Genomic DNA, 10,546 nt, shown 5'->3' on the forward strand with positions numbered 1-10,546 from the left:
CAGGAGCACCTGGTGCCACATGGAGGCCCTGCTGAAAGCCAGCACCAGCAAAGAACATGTCCCCTAGAACCATGAGCAGAACTGAGAGGACAGTGAGGATGAAGTGGGAGAATAACAGTGGCCGCTTGTTCACGAGTCTGTAACATCCAGCCCAGTGGCTGGAGGCTCGGCAGGCATGTGGGTGGATGTGGGTGTGCGTGTGTTTGTGCTCCATGTGTGAGTTGTAAACATACCACGTGCCCTTTCCACCACTTGGTTCAGTGTTTGAAGAGCGAGCCATGAGTCGGCGTCGGGACAGAATCCTGACAGCAATCCGTTCCTTTTCAACAGAACGGGATGTAATGAAGCGTGTCACAGTAAAGGTGAGCTTCACCTCACTCATCTTTGTGCATATGCATGAGTCTACTGAGGCAGGCCACAAAATATGTTTCCTACCACCAACGGGGATCCAAAACATTTGACAACACTGAATCAGTTGTTACCACCCTATGGGACATCCTTTTAATTTGCTTACACTTACTAGCATACTTTCCTTATAAACTTATAATTTGTATTTGTCATTTATTGTGGCTCTTCATGTGGGAAAGATTTTTAAAAGACAGTTAGATTTTCAAAGAAAACCATGAGCACGCATACCAGTTATGATTCGGCCATGGTTATCCATGCACCTCTGTGTTTTCAATGAGGTTTGGTGGAGGGGGAATGTGTTCCTTGTTGAATACAAAGCTTGGTTAAGTGTTGTTGGGAGGAGGCCCCTGATGGGGACACAGTCTTTGTGGAACATGGTCCAGCCTGGTCTTCGTGGCTCAGGCAGAGGGAGGAGGATGCACGTGGCAAGCCCTCTGCAGCTCGAAGACACCCAGGGGTTGGCACCAGAGCAGCCAGGACCCCCGGGCTCAGGAGAAGCCAAGTCTTCATCGGGAACCCGGGCTCATGCATTTGGATGGAAAATTGTTGTGAGCTACACAGCCTGGGGCAACGCCGTGTCTTCTTACTGTGTCCAGGAAAAATGAAGGAGAACTTGGGTGAGATCATTGATTCAGGGAGAGCTGAGCCACACTCTGTCTCTCCCCTGGAGAGGCACACCTACCTGCCTGGCACCTCCGGGAAGCCTCACTGCAGCTAGTCTGCTTGCCTTTCCTTCAGCCAGAGGAGAGGAGATGTCCATTTTCCCAAAGTGGCCGGTGCTCTGGGGTTGACCATTCCCTCTCTGCTGTGTTTCTCGTTCTGCTGTGTAGTGGCAAAGGCAGAAAGGAAAGGTATTTAAAAGAGCACCAGAGTCTCTCCTAGGTGATGCTGAATCCAAGAGGGAGAGGTTAAACTGGGAAGGGAATAAAGAAAAGGAAATTCAGGGAGAAGAGGGGTGAACTCCAGGTCAGTGGGCGGCTCTCCACCTCACTCGCATCAAGCCCGGGCAAGGGGTGTGGTGGGTGTCGAACTCCCTCCCGACTCGAACTGTTCCCTCTGGTGAGGACAGTGCTGCCCATCTGTGTGGAGCGGCTGAGCTCACTTGGAGGAGGTAAGGAGCAGAGCCCAGTGTCTGAATGAGACTCCTGTCTACAGGAAATGAGCAAGCACCTGTCCACAGAGGGGGCAGGCAAGGGAAGTGGCTCCACAGTCCCACCTGGAGACAATGCAGTGTCAGGCCAGGAGCGTCCGATTTCCAAGTGGTCCCGTGGGTCCACGTGTGTGTGTGGACAGGGTCAGCGGCTGTTTTCTGCTGAGACCAGCCTTAGCCAATTATGTAAGTGCCCAGAAATGACATCCATTTAGTATCTTGCTCTGTGGAGGAAAAAGCTCCCCACTAATAACAACACCAACTACACAGCCTCTCAGACAGTTGCAGTAATTTTCACATTATTCCAGACCCATTCATTGTCTGACAGTTTGGTACTTAAGTTATTTTCCTACTTCTGCTTAAACTCTCCCCAAGGGAATAAGCTAACTAGTTTAACTCTTTTTGCACCTGGCTGGTGTGTGTGTTTATGGCTTTGCTTGCAACGTGTAATGACCCCTCGCGGTCTCATTCACTCTTCGTGGGCAGAGGGCCCGAACCTGTGCAGGTGCATGTACTAGAAATATGCAGGAGAGTCCACAAGTCCTGGCTAAGTCCTGAGCCTAAGGAAATCCAGCTGAAAACCAAATTCAGGAGGTGGGGTGCAAAGCTGAGAAGACAGGGGCTCTGGGCTGAGCCAGCAGGTATGCTCACAGCTGGGTGTGAATGAGGCAAGGGCCAGAGACAGCCAGGAGAGGCCTGGAGACCAGAGGCTTCCAGCAGGGAAGGAGGGGGCAGGTGGCAGCGTCTGCAGTGGAGGAAGCGCTGCCCCATGAGAAGCACAGTCCGTCCTGTCCAGACTGCCCAGGGCTGGGAGGGCCCACAGTCCCAGGAGATGTCCAGGCCAGAAAGGGCAGCCTCTTAGTGGCAATGAGGCAGAGGGAGCCTGGCCCCGGGCAAGAGGCCTGCGCCCTGCACTCCGTGCTCCCAGCTGCGTGACTCCCCCTCACTGACGAACTTATGTGGTGGAGAAGGGCAGATGCTGAAGAGACCCTGCAGGGACATCCCTACTCCAGCGTCACCCTCCCAGGACGGTGAACTGTGCGGGTGAATTCACACACCTGCCTTGATGGTAGGGACGTCCCTCCTCCAGCGTCACCCTCCCAGGACGGTGAGCTGTGCGGGTGAATTCACACACCTGCCTTGGTGGTAGGGACGTCCCTCCTCCAGCGTCACCCTCCCAGGACGGTGAGCTGTGCGGGTGAATTCACACACCTGCCTTGGTGGTAGGGACGTCCCTCCTCCAGCGTCACCCTCCCAGGACGGTGAGCTGTGCGGGTGAATTCACACACCTGCCTTGGTGGTAGGGACGTCCCTCCTCCAGCGTCACCCTCCCAGGACGGTGAGCCGTGCGGGTGAATTCACACACCTGCCTTGGTGGTAGGGACGTCCCTCCTCCAGCGTCACCCTCCCAGGACGGTGAGCTGTGCGGGTGAATTCACACACCTGCCTTGGTGGTAGGGACGACCTAGATGGAATCAGAGGGCGTTGGGAGCATTCAGCACAGAGGCTTTCAAACGTGGGGCACTTTCTTTGGATGGAAGCAAAGAGGAAACCCCCCGAAGTCCCCCCGCACGGCTGCCATGCAGGCTCAGCGTCGGGTTCTCCTCCTTCAAGGCTGGAGTGCCTGGGCTCCATCGTCAGCCTCCTTCTCCACCTGCGTTGGTTCCTTAGCCAAAGCCGTCCAGTCTGGGCCTGCAGCTGGGAGACAGGGAAGAAGAGGATGTATGGGGCCCGTGGCACTTGACCTGGGTGACATGAGGGTCACTTCCAACACGGCCAGTGTGCAGCCTCCCAGGTCCCTGAGGTCGGCGTCTCCGGGTCAATCCTTAGTGACATCTCCAGGCCCCGGTGGCCTTGAAGTGTGGCCACAGGTGGGCACCACTGGGACAAGCAGCCATTCCCACACCAGCAGCCATTTCCCACGCCAGCAGCCAGTTCCCACACCAGCAGCCAGTTCCCACACCGGCAGTTCCCACACCCAGGGAAAGGGAGACCGTGCCCGGGGCTGGCCCCTCGGGACGGCCTAGGCGTGAGTGCCAGTGACATAGCCAATTCTGAAGAAATTGCAAAAGACAAGGTGTGCACTTTGAGTGGTTGCGTAACAGGCTGTGAAGGGCCTCTGCCTGAAATGCTTGTATTTTTCAGAAAGACTTGTTACAACCTGCCATAACAAAATTCTGCCGACCGGGTGGCTTAAACCACAGAAGCTTACTTCCTTGTGGTTCTGGAGGCCGGAAGTCTAAGACCAAGGTGTGAGCAGGGCTGGTTCCTCCGGAGGCTCCTCTCCTGGGCTTCTGGACGCTGCCCTCTGCCTGTGTCCTCGCCCGGCCGTCCCTGTGTGTGTCTGTGTCCTGACCTCTTCTTCCTGTAAGGATACTGGTCCTACCGGATAAGGGCCAGCCCGTAGGGCTTCATTTTCCCCAACGATCTCTAAGACCCCACTGCCAAATGCGGTCCCATTGGGAGGTCCTAGGGATGAGGGCTGCAGTATATGAAAGTGGGGGAGACGCAGCGCAGCTGGTGACGCAGCCCCGCAGAGCTGAGCGCGTTGCCTGGCACACACTCGTGCCGACTCAGTGTGCGGCTGGGTTGGTGGCCCCTCGAAGGCGTCTGTTAAATTTGTTTATTTTTAGCATCGCGGAGTCACCAAGAAAGCGAGGCTGGAGCTCCACCGTCTCTGCAGGTTTGTCGTCACGGAGCGCAGCTTTCTCACAGAGTGGATCAAAGACTCACCACACTTAAAAAAAGGAAGAAGAAAGAAGAAGAAGAAGGAGAAGGAGAAGGGGAAGGGCAAAAAATTTCAGATACGTTGACTCCTGGGGGTTGGCGCAGCTCCACGGGACGCCCTCCACAGCTGGTGGCCTCGGCTTCTCCTGAAAAATGCTTCATTCACTCTGGCAGCTGTGCCCCCGGGGGCTGCCACGTGCCTGAAACTGAGGCATGGAGAGCCCATCTCTGCAGCAGAACCAGCAGCAGTGGGTACAGGGGAGCCAGTGACACTCAGGCCCGGGACCACGCCAGCCTCGCCAGGCAGAGACGGAGCACAGAGCCCAGGTGACCTGCACACTCAGGTCACAGAAACAACTGAAGCCCAGGCCCCCAGGCTCAGGCCGGAGACCCCAGCGCTGGCCTTGCTGTTGCAGGAGTGGGTGGGCTTCTTTTCTCCCTGCTGTGCCACACCAGACTCACTGCCCACCTGGGCTTTCACCGGAGAGAGAAAACACTGAGGTAAACGAGGCCTGCTTGGGCTGTTGAGGTCCCTGAAAGTCCGTGGCTGTAAACTCGTTCAGCAGTTACAACACAGAGCTTGTGGAACATGAGGGAAGCCCCTGGGAGTTGATCGAAACATGTATAAGGAGAGAGTGTAATAATTAATGGTAATAAAATCATAATAATGCCACTTACCACGCACCAGGCGCTGTCCTAAGGACTCTGCGTATATTAACTCATTTCATTCTCACAATAAACTCATGAAATCTTCTCCAGTTTTCAGTGATGAACCAGAGCCATGAGGGCTCAAAAAATATGCCCCGTGTCATCCAACCGGAAGGTGACAGCCAGGATCTCCACCCAGGTGGGCTCCTAGGTCCTGCTTCAGACCTGCACATTAGAAGCCTGTGCAGCTGGTGACAGCTTCCACCTGGCTTTCACGCACCTTTAACTCAACAATAGAGGCAGCCCCTGATGATGAGGAAGGAGATGGGGTGATGGGGTGCAGGCCGTAGTGTCGAAGGGCAGAGGAGGGAAACACCCAAAGGAGGCCAACAGCCACTCTCAGAGGGCGCAATGCCCGGTGGACATGGAATAGCCTGACAACCGGTCGTCCTGGTGCCGGAAATCCCGTCTCATCCTGACACGTCTCAGCCGCGTGACCCTGGCAAGTCACTTAACATCAAAAGCTTTATTTTCCTAATTTATGAATGTGACAGGTTGCATTTTCCAATGATGGCTACCACATGGTCTCCCACAATGCCCCTCCCACTGAGGGGCTCCCCTCCCACTGAGGGGCTCCTTACTGCCCCAACCAATGGACTGCCAATCTAGGTCACGAAATGTGTGGACCCCTGCCTGGCACGTGCACTCTCTCTTTCCCTCCCCATGACCACAGTGCCGCCTCGTACCCTCTGTCTCTGTCTCTCTGTCTCACCATGTCTCTCCCAACGTTCACCTTTGGAACTCAGCCACCATGTTGTAAGGAAGTCTTGACCACAGGGGGATGCCACGTGTAACATCCTAGTGACAGCCCCAGCTGCAGTCCTAGCTGGCAGCTATCACCCCCCGCCAGGCCTGTGGGTGGATGAGCCTTTGGGGGGGTCCAGCCCCCAAGCTTCCTGTCGTCCTGCTGAAGCCCAGACTTCAGGGAGCAGGGTGGAGCCATCTGTGCTGTACCCCATCCCTGTTCCTGACCCACAGAAATGGATAACAAATATAATCAATTGGAGTGTAATTTTCTATTTTAGGTATTTGTGAAAATTAAGTGAGACTATGTGAAAAGGTTTTGTAAACCATTATGAGATACACAAGTATTGGACATTATTATGACAATACTTATGAGAAGCGCCTTGGGCTCTTGAGCACGGAGGTCCAGTTGTAGTATTTTTTTCTAAGCTGCTGTTATGGTTTGAATGTTTGTGTCTCCTCCAAAATTCACGTTGAAACTTCATCCCCAGTGCGGCAGTAGTAAGAGGTGGGGCCTTTAGGAGGTGGTAGGCCCTGAGGGTTCTGCCCTCATGAATGGGACTAGTAACTTTATAAAAGGGCTGGAGGGAGCTAGCTTGGCCCATTCCTGCGTGGCCCCAGGTCTGAGTGTCACTGGCTCCCCTGCGCCCACTGCTGCGGGTTCTGCTGCAGAGACGGGCTCTCCATGGCTCAGCTTCAGGCATGTGGCAGCCCTGGGGGGCCACAGCCACTAGAGTGAATGAAGCATTTGTCAGGAGAAGCTGAGGCCACCAGCTGTGGAGGATGTAGGTGGAGCTGCTCCAGCCCCCAGGTGTCAACGTATCTGGAATTTTTGCCCAATTTTTGCCTTTCCCTCTTTTTTTTTTAAAGTGTGGTGAGTCTTTGATCCAGTCCGTGAGAAAGCTGTACCCCGCGACAACAAACCCACAGAGAGGGTGGAGCTCCAGCCTCACTCTCTTGGTGACTCCACGATGCTATAAATAAATAAATTTAACAGACAACTTCGAGGGACCACCAATCCAGCCCTTTGGTCATGTGAGGATACAGCATTGAAGGTGCCATCCTGGAAATACAAAACCATGTCCTCACAGACTTGGAACCTGCTGGTGTCTTGATCTTGGACATCCCAGCCTCCAGAGCTATGACAATAAGTTTCTATTGTGTATAAATTACCCAGTCTATAGTGTTTGGTTATCGCAGCACAAATGGTCTAAAACAGTCATGCTGACAGTTTCAACAGAAATTTGATAAGGAGAGTCTTGCAAAATCTGTGACCTCTTAATACATAGTATGTTTTCCATCCCCTGTCTCTGAGGTGTTGGTGCCCTACAGCACCTGCTGCTAGTGTGATGGCCACCATGTACTGAGCATCTGTTTTGTACCAGGCGCGAGTAACCTGGAGCAGAGACTTCCCATCATTCCTCAATTGGCAGGATCCCTGTGATTGGATCTTCCACAGAATTGGGTGTCAGAAGCTGCATAGTTGTCAGGGCGATTTCTCTGCTCTGAAACCTAGGGTGGGCCACGGCTCACTGTGGAGGCAGACGACATCCTCCTATACCAAAGCCCTGGGGTCCAGCGTGGCCTGTGGTGTGAGGCATGGCAGATGCCGTACAGTGTGGGGCTTAACTTAGCCACGGAGTTCAGGCAGCTGTATCTGATCCTGAAGTGTTATTTTCTCTATATATGACTAGTTTATATACATAAAAGTATTAATCCTGATATGGCACTCTTTTTACATGAAAACATTCCAAGAGCGTGAAGTGAATGCGTTTGGCCTCAGATGGAAGGAGAGAGAAGGGACGGAGAATTGACTCCCTGAGTCATGGACTGGACGCCGAATGTAGTACCTGTATCGATCAGATTTCCCCAGGGAAATAAAACCAAGTCTATATCCAGATATATCTCAAGGGAGACAGAGAGAGGGGAGGGGAGTGTGAAGAACCCGTCCTGCACAGTTTTGGGGCCTAGTGGGTAAGTCTGATTTTCTGGGCAGCTGGAAACTGAGGCAGGATCAGGCCCTTCCCAGGAGTTTCCTCCTCTGCAGGGGGACCTCGGCTCCCCTCTCCAGACCTTTCTGCTGACCAGTCAGCCTCCCCACCCCGACGAGGTTATGCAGGATGATCTCCTCTACGACAGGGTAATGGGGGGTGTTCATCTCATTTACAGAATACGTTCACGGCAGCACCGCATAACCGAGCATGGTGGCCTGGCCAGGGGACTCCCAAGCCTGACTGTCTCAGTCTACTCTTGGACCTGCCACCCTCCACATTGCCTGAGTCTTATACTCGTCTCCAGATCAAGACAGCAGCAAAGTCACACTGCTGCCCGAAACACAAGTATGCTGCACTCAACTGAAAACATGCTCCCTTTCCCCAGAAGATGAATGTCTGGGTGATGTCCAGGCTTATCCTGGATGTCCTGCAGCAGAAATGAGGGAGGCCTGTACATGAGAGTCGCCCCAGCCGGTACAATCACCCCCATCTTCGCATGCTGGTTCTGTGGCACAGGGAGTCCAAGGCTGCCAAGTGGCAGGCCTCACTTTCAGTTCAATGGAATCACTGCTGTGTCTCCTGGTGGAAGCATTTCTCCCTTGGGAACTGACACCTGTTGGCCAGCAGGGGTCTTGGGGACAGGAAACAAAAATGTTGCCAGTGGGTCACTAGGGGTAACACTGAGTGGTGCCACTCTCGTTTCCACCCCGTTGATTCCTGGGCCCGTGAATCCCGGCCAGGAGGGAGAGCACCACATAAAATCCGATGCGGATTTAAAGCACCTTGGGAAGAACCTTGCCCCAGCCCTGCAAGGGGCTGCCACCTGGCTGGCATGGTAACTGAGTCTTCAAAAGGCCATTCCTCTGTTCCATGAAGCCAGCCACTCCAGGACGGTGGGAACATGGTAAGACCGGGGAATCCGTGAGCGTGGGCCCATTGCAGCCCTTCTTTCCTACAAGGTGAGTTCCTTGGTCAAAAGCAATGCTGTGTAGAATACCATGACAGTGGGAAAGGCATTCTGTAAGTCCTCGGATAGTCGTTTTGGCAGAAGCATTGCATGCAGGGAAGGCAAATCCGTATCTGGAGTAAGTGTCAATTCCAGTAATAACAAAGCACTGCCCTGTCCACAATGGAAGTGGTCCAGTGTAACCAGCTGGCTACCAGGCAACTGGCTGATCATGCCGGAGAATGGTAAAACACCTGGGACTCAGGATTGGGTGTGAGCGTTGCTATAGACTGGGATAGAGGAAGGAGACCTTTCATACAATTTAAACTTGGAATGGATTGGGTAAGAGCGTTGCTATAGACTGGGAGAGAGGAAGGAGACCTTTCATACAATTTAAACTTGGAATGGATTGGGTAAGAGCGTTACTGTAGCCTAGGAGAGAGGAAGGAGACCTTTAATACAATTTAAACTTGGAATGGATTGGGTAAGAGCATTGCTATAGACTAGGAGAGAGGAAGGAGACCTTTCATACAATTTAAACTTGGAATGGATTGGGTAAGAGCATTACTGTTGACTAGGAGAGAGGAAGGAGACCTTTAATACAATTTAAACTTGGAAAGATGTTTTCCTTTGAGTGAAGACCACTAAGTGAGGAGGAAGGAGCTTGCAAGCCGCCAGGTCATGCACCACTACCCAGACAGTGTTGTTGCCTGCCCAGCAGCCATTTCTCTCAGGTCTTCTCTGCTAGTGCAGCCTCAGTTTTGCTCAGATACTGGCTGAAAAGTCCCCAACCTCAGAGGAGGCCAGTTCCTGCCTCAAGCCGGGGGATAAACCGTGGTTGCTCAGAAACAGCCATGGGGCTCCCTTTCCATGCCAGTAGGTTAGGCCGTGTGTGCCTGTGTGCCCAACTCTTGCCATAAAGTGCAGGAGAAACTTGGCCAGGGGATGCTATGGAAAATCTTTTTCCCAGATGAAAAGGAGTATCTTCCCAGAGAGAACGCTTCCTTCTGCACCTGTCTCCTACCTTTCTCCTTCAGATGTTGCTGTTTGGAGCTGAGGCAGCCGTCCTGTGGCCATCTGTCAACAAAGGTAAGGATAAAAAGACAAGCTCAAAAAGATATTGGCGCGATATTTATCAAAGTTATTTTTAAGAGCAAAAATGAAGAAAGAAATTTTTAAAATGTCCATACAATGAAATACAATCATAGACATGTTATTGGTAAGAAAATGTTTACGATAATTTATTAGGGGACAAAGGCAGGTCACGAATGGGATGTAGGAACCCATCCTGTGGGTAGGTGGGCATGTCTGCAAAAGACCATAGGAAAATACATCAATACTGGTCATCTTTGGATGGTAAAATTATGAATGACATTTGTTTTCTAATTTTTCTTCAATGCATTTGTAATACATTGTATATATCTCAGTACTGAATTGTAATGTGAAATGATTTCTTACGGTGTGATATGGTTTGGATCTGTGTCCTCACCCAAATCTCATGTTGAATTTAATTCCCAGTGTTGGAGGAGGGAACTGGTGGGAGGTGACTGGATCATGGGGTGGACGTCCCCCTTGCTGTTCTTGTGACAGTGAGTGAGTTCTTCCGAGATCTCCTTGTTTAAAGGGTGTAGCACCTCCCCACCCGCTTGCTCTCTCTCTGCTGCTAGACATGTGAAGACATGCCTGCTTCCCCTTTGCCTTCCACCATGACTATAAGTTTCCTGAGGCCTCCCCAGAAGCCGAAGCCTGTACAGCTCACAGAGCCATGAGCCAATTAAACCTCTTTTCTTTATAAATTACCCAGTCTCAGATGGTTCTTTATAGCAAAGCCAATACACAGTGGAACACAGTTAAAAAAAAAAAAAAAGA

The 10,546-nt window shown here is 52.3% G+C and overlaps 1 long non-coding RNA gene across 1 annotated transcript; it reads right to left on the minus strand.

The window, feature by feature from the left end:
* Positions 1-573: 573 nt before the first annotated feature.
* Positions 574-1,775, minus strand: LOC129526355 (uncharacterized). Its single transcript, XR_008671026.2, has 3 exons — positions 1,625-1,775; positions 1,091-1,230; positions 574-994 (listed from the first exon to the last, which is right to left on the minus strand). It is a non-coding gene; the product is annotated as an uncharacterized lncRNA (long non-coding RNA).
* Between the last annotated feature and the right edge of the window lie 8,771 nt (positions 1,776-10,546).

The sequence above is a fragment of the Gorilla gorilla genome, chromosome 14 (assembly GCF_029281585.2).
Source record: "Gorilla gorilla gorilla isolate KB3781 chromosome 14, NHGRI_mGorGor1-v2.1_pri, whole genome shotgun sequence".
In the NCBI taxonomy this organism is placed as follows: Eukaryota; Metazoa; Chordata; class Mammalia; order Primates; family Hominidae; genus Gorilla; species Gorilla gorilla.